Source organism: Grammomys surdaster, unplaced genomic scaffold (assembly GCF_004785775.1).
Source record: "Grammomys surdaster isolate TR1022 unplaced genomic scaffold, NIH_TR_1.0 146, whole genome shotgun sequence".
Classification (NCBI taxonomy): domain Eukaryota; kingdom Metazoa; phylum Chordata; class Mammalia; order Rodentia; family Muridae; genus Grammomys; species Grammomys surdaster.
In genome coordinates this window covers 8086199-8095148 of record NW_021604604.1, presented here as the reverse complement: position 1 = coordinate 8095148, position 8950 = coordinate 8086199, and positions in this window count along the sequence as shown.

Genomic DNA, 8950 nt, shown 5'->3' with positions numbered 1-8950 from the left:
CTAGTTAGATGCACACATGAATGTACACACATGTGCATAACTATTTAGATGCACACACGCATGTATACACATGTGCATGTCTAGTTAGATGCAACATGAATGTACTATATACAAGAAAAGGAGATGAAAAAGAAGAAAAATGTTTAAAGGAGAAATCCACCTTGGGGCTTCTAGGAAATGATCTTCCCTCTGTGTGTAGGTTTGAAACACTGAAGAATCAAGGTTGGAAACATGACTTAAGGTGGAAGGTATATCAGGTTGCTCCTGTGACTTGGGGACAGCCACTCCTGATCCCTACTCTACCTTTAGAATTTTCCCCTGCAAATAGGGCAGTCAGCCTTCGTGATCATCCGAAGACTGCCAAATTTCCCAGAAAGACTTTCAGTCCTCAGATCCACAGGATATGAAGCAAACTGAAAAGCACTGGCCTCTCTAGACATGAGAAATGCTTAGAACCGTGACATATTTACATTTTATCATCAAAAACTGCATGTGAGAGGCTGGAGAAATGGCCTAGTGGTCAAAGGCCCTCATTGCTCATTTGGGGGACGGGTGGTCAGTTCTCCACATCCCCATGGAATCTTCCAGCTCCAGTTCTAGAGGACGAAGATGTGACACCCTCTTCTAGCCTCCATAGCAACCAATCCCACCTGTGAACAAAAGTCATAACCATAAAATGAAAACAAATAGATCTTAATTTAAAAATAAATTAAGATAAATAAAATAAAATTACTTTCAGACTGTCAGTTCAGGACAAGTTCAGTTCTGCCCTTAGAGTTCAGTTCCACTGGTTTCCTTGCAGTCTTTAGGAATATGATACATTATAAACAAGTGACAGATTTTCCATTTCCTGTTGCAAAATTGTTACCTGGCTTTGAGACAAAGTAACCTATATATTCTTATAAATCCATATGTCAAAATGATGAGTGGATAGGAACAGTTAAAGCACATCTTCTTCTGGGAAGATCCTACAGGAAAGTTGAGTTCTCTAGGGAGTAAGACACAGAGAATGAACAAAACCAATCTAATACTAATTGTTTCTAGAGGACGAAGGCTAATATAATACTAATTGTTTCAATTTTCATGTCTCATAAAAGGTCTTTTCACGGTGCATGATGTAATGCTTACAAGGCATGTGGAAATAGGGGAAGCTGCACATGTTTACTAAATTAAAAGTTAGGCACTGTTGTTCCTGCTGTTCTTGTTATTTATATGACTTCTCTGTGTTGTCTGCACATGCATCTTTAGATGTTAAACAGAACCACTATCTATGGTGTATTGAATTTCTTCATTGTGAAGAGAAAAACTAAGACAGCATGCAATAAATCACGAGACAGCTACAAATTGCTAACTGACATTAGCCTATGGCTTTCAGTGGCTTGTCACCTCAGGTTTATGACACTATCTTCTAGAAACTTTTTGGTCTTGAGGGAGAAAAATAGCAATGGAAGTCAAAGGTGTGATGTTGCAAATGACGTGGTTTTCAGAGCACAATCTTAACATAGAAACATTCGCCTTTCCTTTTCGGCAACAGAGCTGTCGTCTGTGCTCAGACTGTAGCTGTTCATTTGGTCCACGGGTCCTTAATTTCCAACTGAGCAATAGAAACCACAGTTCATTAAAACCCATTTCTCCATTCAAACAACTGCCATCCATAAAAGCTGTCCCTGCGATTAAGGAAATTGTAATGTAATCCTCCACCAAAAGAAATGAAGTCAAGTCTGAAGCCAGGCCAGCAAATCATTTTCCCCATACAGCTTCCCAGAAAAGCCTTGGCAGGAGACAGGACCTGACCATGAATTGCAAGAAGTAGATGAAAATTTGTTTGTGCCGGGATTCTATCTATCCATTACACGAAAGAACGTTTCCCCTGGGTTGTACTAGATTCTGGATTCCTTCCAGCTTCCAACACTGCCAATGACTTCACTGTAAGCAACTTTTACGTGATCAAGGAATCTGATGAGGCTTAGGAATGACCACATCGTACACATCAGAGCTATACACTTAACTTCTGAATTACCTTCATTAGGCATTCAAATGAGCCTCGGGCATTGCATTCTCATAGCTGAACTATAAAGTCCTTTGTGCTTGAAGTGATCTTTTTGTCTTTCAGCATGAGAAAATATGAATTTTTGTACAATTATTTTAACATTACATTATTTTAAAAACTCATTTTTCTTGTGTCTCTCTGAAAAAACAAAGCTATTTTATTAAATACCACACTACTACCCTCTTGGTGACATTTTACACGTTCTTAGCTTTGATTCCTTTCTAAGTAGCTTGATTGATTCTTTCTAGGGAGACAAAACAAAAAACAAACTAACAAAAAAAAAAACAAGAACACAAATTTACATTGTCATTAATGGCTCATTTTGCAACTTTGAAGCAAACATTACATTACTAAGGAAAGACAGAATGTCTATCAAGACTGACAGTTCAGAAGTGTGGAATCCATGAAATCAATAGATATGCAGAATCATACGGTCAATGAAACCTAGGGGGAGGATATTGCTTTGTATCGAACTCCTATACTAGATTATAGAAAACCAGACCAAACCCAGAAATGACCCGCATAATCAAAATAAACTTGAAAATGAATCAGATCTATAAATCATGGAAGATTCACAATGACTTACCACAGTCTCATTTAACACTCTGATAAGGAGTACACACTGTTGTAACTTTATATTCATTTATTTATTTATTTATTTATTTATTTATTTTGACTCTAAGCCTCTGTTCCCCCAGCCTTTCGCTCTCTGTAAAGTTCATGAACTCCACTCAATCACAGATGAAATGCTGACCTGCCCATGCCTAATCCAAGCCAATTAAATGGCAGATGCCACTCAAGGGGAGCTGTGGTGGGCAAGTGAGCTTTCTGGAGGTGGGCTATTGGTTTACACAGCTGCAGTAGATGTACCTAGGAGAGGCCCAGCCCTGGAAGGTTTGTCTCAGGATTACTTTTGCTGCTGCTGTTCCTTCTCATGTTTGTCTTTGCTGTATTTCTCCTGTATTAAATAACCATGGTACGATTGGGTGTGGGGAGACCCTCATTGCTTGTAGTCTAGTGTGATTGTTTCTTAGGAGACAGCCCACTTTGTTGGGCAATTTTCCTGCAGATCAATATAAAGATGAACTTGCATAAAATAATGTTGTTTAAGATGAATCAACGATTTTACACAATTCCTCATTTGACTTAGTTTTAGAAAGTTAGGGTGGTTAATAGAAAGTTTAAGGGGACGGTTTCAGTTGTTTTGCCAGAAAGATATGATAATGTAAGAAGAATTAAGAGTAGAATGTGCCCTCTGCCTTGTAGAATAGTGAAGGCTGCATAGATTAGAAAGGGTCTTCAGTGAGCCTTCATGCATTCCAAGCACATAATTATACTTGGAAGAGAAAAATAAGCTTGAGACAAGTTAACGATTAAAGAAAATATAAACTCTAGTTTGGGTCTGAGATTCTGAATCTTGTGATCTAGAGATGTGGCCATAGGTTTCAGTATGCACTATAAAAAGACAGGATTATGTATAAAGAGTAAATAATTCTGAGTATAAGAATAGAGAATAGATTATTAGCAAGTTTAACTGAACAAGACTTCAAAAATAAGATATAAGATAGACAACTATCTGTTTCTTAGTAAACACAAACTGTCATCAGCTAAGCATAGGAAAAAGCTTTCTGTTATAGACTGACTTTTATAAGCTGTCTTAATCAATGACAAAAAAATTATTACTTTAGGGTTATGATGAACTTGTGGAGAGAAATATAGATGACAAATATTTCGATAGATGAGTATAAGTTTCAAAAGAAGAATATACAATCAATAATTGTGTTGCAATTTCCTTTTGTGTAATGATTTTAATCTGTTTTTGAAGAATATGTTCTTGTGGTGATTGGTTTTGGAGAATATGTAACATGTGGCTATCAGGTAATCCTTTTCCTTACATATAGAATTTCTGTCTAAGATGGTATAAAAAGTATAAAAGAAACAATAAAGTTGTCAAAACTTTGCTCCATTCACCAGACATATGCATGTATATATGTATATATGTATGTGTGTATGTGTGTATGTGTGTATGTGTGTATGTGCATATATGTATAAGTATATATGTGTATATGTGCATATGTGTATCTGTGAGTATATATGTATATATGTGTATATATGTAAAATTGTTTAGAGCTTTGCTCCATCTACCAAATGTGTGTATGCATATGTATGTATATATGTAAAATAAAATGGTTGGAGCCTTGCTTCATCCACTGTGTGTGTGTGTGTGTGTGTGTGTGTGTGTGTGTGTGTCTGTGTCTGTGTGTTCCCTAACCCTTTTTGCTGGCCCCAGAAAGCTTCACACTGGCCCCAAAGAATCAAGCTTTGTTCCCTCAGAGAAAAGTCTGCTGAGTGATCAATGCTGACTCTACACCCTGCCTCAGTTTACCCTGACATGTCAAAGCTGGCCTTTGACAATTAGACTTTTATAACACATACACTGACTTACTGGCTCACTAGTTCTTTCCTAATCCTCCACAATCATGTTTCTCTATTTTCTTCTGTTTGTCTTTATCTATCCCCTCCCCTATAGACATGCAGGTGGATGCTTGCCTGATCTTAGACTCCAATCAGCTAAGTAAGAAAACTGAGTACAAAAGAGTAGCTGGTTGCCTTCTTCTTGAATCTTGCTCTTGGAATATGTCTCTACCTATCTAAAATAAATAATTGATGCAAATGCCAAAAGCATGAAGTACAAAGCCACACATAGATCCTATAGTTGATGCAATTCTCTGCTTTCAAATTACAGGAAGAAACATCACAACAACAACACATATATGTGTATACCAAAGCACTTTGGTATACCAGCTTGTGTATACCAAAGCACTTGTGTCTGAGAGGAAGGGGATCTGGAAAACCTTGTGCTTAGAAAATAAGAGAGAAGAAGATAAATTTACAGCCAATACAATCACCGAATAATCAATCTCTTAATCAGATAAACAGTTCTTTCATGAGATATAAGAAAACCAGCATAGACACAAGCAATGAGAACAGATAACCATTTTGGTAATCAATGTTAAGGCAAAAGTATCATTTTGCACTTAAGTTAACTGAGGAAAATGTATTATGATGATGGTGAGACTTGGGTAAAAGAATAAATTTAATACCAGTAGAAACTGCTATAAATTTCTAGATGAGACATTATGTGAGAGAATGCTAAAATATCCATACTATCGAATCGAGTAATACAATTGGTTGATATTAAGTCCAAGGAGATAATTCAATAGAAAAAAAACTGTCTGCTGAAGTGCTCTTGCTTCAGAGTTACTTACACAATCATTCAAAAGTGTAATCATAAAAAAATAAGTTTAATAGAAGCAAGAACAAACCCTGAAGGTTCTCACTGAAGTCTTATACACAGGACAAAAACATCTAGGGTTAAATTACTCTCCACAAAAGGGAAACTCTGGAAATAATGCTGCCAGTGCCACAGACTATGATACATCTATTTCTAACAATAATTTTAACTATGATACAGATTTTAAAGTGTTGTTATTTTTCACTTATGTATGTATGTGGTGTGAATGTTTGTATGTGTGGTGGTACACATTTGTACAGATATGTGTGTGTGTGTGTGTGTGTGTGTGTGTGTGTGTGTGTGTGTGTCCCAAGTGTCTCCCTCCCTTCTTTATCTATTGAGGCAAGGCCTCTTCAGAATCTGGAGCATTACTGATTTCAACTAAACTAGCTCTGCCAGCTTGTGAAAGGCAGCTTTGTCTCCACATCCCAAGGACTAAATTACAAGTCTCCACCAAAGAAGCTTCACTTCTGTTCTGGAAATCTGAACTCAGGGCTTCATATTCACTCAGTTCACTCAGCAACTACTTTATCCAAAGAGCCATCTATTCACATTGGTTTTGTTTATTCATTTGTTTCCTTGTTTGTTTTGCCTAGTATTTTTTAAATAAAAAAGTATTGAATCATAAACATAAAATCATAGGATTCAATTATGCTTTTTTTCCAAAGCTTTAATTGTTTTAGCATTTCACTTAAAATAAAACTAATAGATGTTTTTATATGTAGCTAACAGACCACAAGCTCTAAGCAAGCACATCCCAGTGGCAGTAAATCAGTGATATGCCTTGTGTTCCTGGGGAAAGTTCCTCCTGGACACCACCGTCCCTTCAGTTTATTTTGGCTTGTGACTAAGTTTTGCAGTGGAACACTACTTCCACACTGGACAAAAAAAAAAAAAAAAAAAAAAACCACTTGCCGCATGCAGATTTGTATGTCTTTATTGATGTTGTAGCTTAATACAAACAGTCATGTGAGCAATTCATACTTTATTGCTGTGACAAACATACCTGAAACTAACATACCTGACAAACTAACTTCAGTGAGGGGAGGTTAATTTGGGCCCAAGGTATTAAAGAATTCACAGATTCTAACCTGTCCTGGTAGAGAGGCTGTGGAGGAGTCTCTAAAGCATCACACATTATAGCAGGCAGGAAATAGAAATATGGAATCCCTACCCTGGCTGGCTTTCTGCTTTTTCTCCTTTTATTTCAGTGTTGATCATGGCCTGATGCATTATGCTGTATACATTCAGCATGAGGAGCCATCCTGGTTAGGTATTTTCAATACTTGACCGCACAGAAAGTGCCCTTTACTATTTGAGGTGCTTCTCAATCCCACCAGGTTGTCAATGAAGATCAAGCATCACATGCTATATATAACATTTCACGTCCACCCCTAAAAGATTCACAAGCATCTCATAATGCACATGTATCCAGTCCCTCTCCAAGACCTTCCATAATATTAATAATTTCAGCATTGTTCAAAGTTTCCTTTGATACTCAGGGCAAACTCTTATTTCAAAAAGAAGAAATGGGGCCATAGAAACGAGGAATGGAACCATGAAAGGACTGAACCTGAGTAAGGCATATGTTACATCCTAGAGATCCATGTCTGGAATCATGGTTAAGTTGTGACATGATGTGAGATCCAAAGGGTTTGGAGAGCCCCAGTGCCATGCCCTTTCACAGCTCACACACCTTTCTTGGGCTGTGCCACTTGTTGCTTGCAGCTTTCCAAAGTAGATATCCCATGGTACTGGTCTTTCGACTTTTTTGTTTCCTTTAATGCATTTTCTTTCTTTAATGTGAGTGCCTTGTCTGCAGGTATACTTGCATGCCAGAAGAGGACATCAGATCCCTTTACAGATGGTCATGGACCATGTGGTTGCTGGGAATTGAACTCAGGACCTCTGGAAGAACTGCCAGTGCTCTTAACCGCTGAGCCATCTCTTCTACCCTGGTCTTTCTACTCTTAAGGTGTCTCCATTGCATGCTTTGTTTCACCTGCACGGCTTTTATGCTTCACCCTCTGAAAAGCTATCTTCAGGGATTCTGAGCTTGATACATGTTTGCTGGCCTCACAAGGCTTTCTTTGAAATCTGGATGGAAGTCCTATAGCCCTATGACACTTGCATGTTGTATATAGCTGTTAGGCCAGCATCAAGGTGGATAGAATGAAAAGGCTCCTATATTTGAATTATCTCAGTTCTTGGTGGAACTGCTTGAGAAAGATTAGGACATGTGGCCTTGTTGGGGGAGGTATGTCACTGGGGACAGACTTGGAGGTTTTAAAAGCTCAGGAGACGGTTTACTTGGTGACGGTGTGTGCTCTGAAGACATGAGGTCTTGAGTCTGAATCCGAAGCTTTCACATAAAAATCCAGGATGGCTGTGCATGCACCCGATCCGTACGAAGTAAAACTGAGACCTACATAAAAGGATACTAATTCCTGGTGGCATGATGAATCAGTATTTTAAGTTCTACCCAAAATTTACAGGTAGCTTTTAAATGAGTTTATATTTACAACTTTTATGTCAACCAGTTTGTGATGAGTTTTGTCATTTGCAGAAAACACGTCTACTAGCCACTCTGTGGCTAACTAACTAGCACACTAACACATCTTTGCTTCTATGAAGAAATGCATTTCAAATGTCAGCTTTAAAAGCAGACAATATCAGTGCAACAACCTAAGTAATCAAGTAGCTACAGATTTGCAAACAAAACTATATCTTTTAATCAACATTGCCCAGGTGTCCTAAGGTAAGAAGGAAGGAAGCAGGAACTTCTTAGAGCAAGTCAGTCAGCTACTCCTATATGTGGATACTAAATACAGTAAATAGAGAGAAGGCTGTTTGCAAATTGTATCTCCAGTATTGTTTTAAGAAACATGTAATATTATCAGCTCTACAGTCTACAGATTTTCTGGTCATTAGACCTAGTTATCTGGAAATTTGCACTAAAGAAAAATGTGGACAAGTGTGTGGCTATGCATGTAAACTACATGCATTTATGGGAACAGATATATATAAAAGACAATCCACATCTATTAGTACAAAGTAAAAACCATGCTGTCCTCTGACAAAGCTAATTACAGAATATCCTGTTGAGTCATGACCCAACTGCTGAAAGTGTCTGTGTGTGGTTTACACAGACACCAGGGAAGACAGCACTTTGTCAAAAACTATCTTCATGATGAAATTTGAAGAGATGCAATCTTTGCTTCTTTGTACTATTCAGGTGTTTAAAGATGATATAAGGATGACCTGCTTCTTGGTTGGTTGGTTTGTTTTATTAGGTCTAATTGATTTTGGAGACAGAGCACCACCATGAAGTCCACACTGTCTTACACTTCGGATCCTCCCGACTCAGATTCTAAGTACTGGCATAACAGGCATGCCTCAGCAGGACCCCAGAGAGTTAGTACTTTTACAATCAGTACAAGTCAAACATCAAATTAACTTTTCTTATATGTGAGCAAAAGGATTCAATATTCTTTTTGTTATGAGACTGAGAAATAAGAGAAAAATATCAAAGATAAATAACCAAGGATACTCTGTAAACCACAACTGTTAGGCTGTGAACACATAAACAAACAATGGTAACTCGA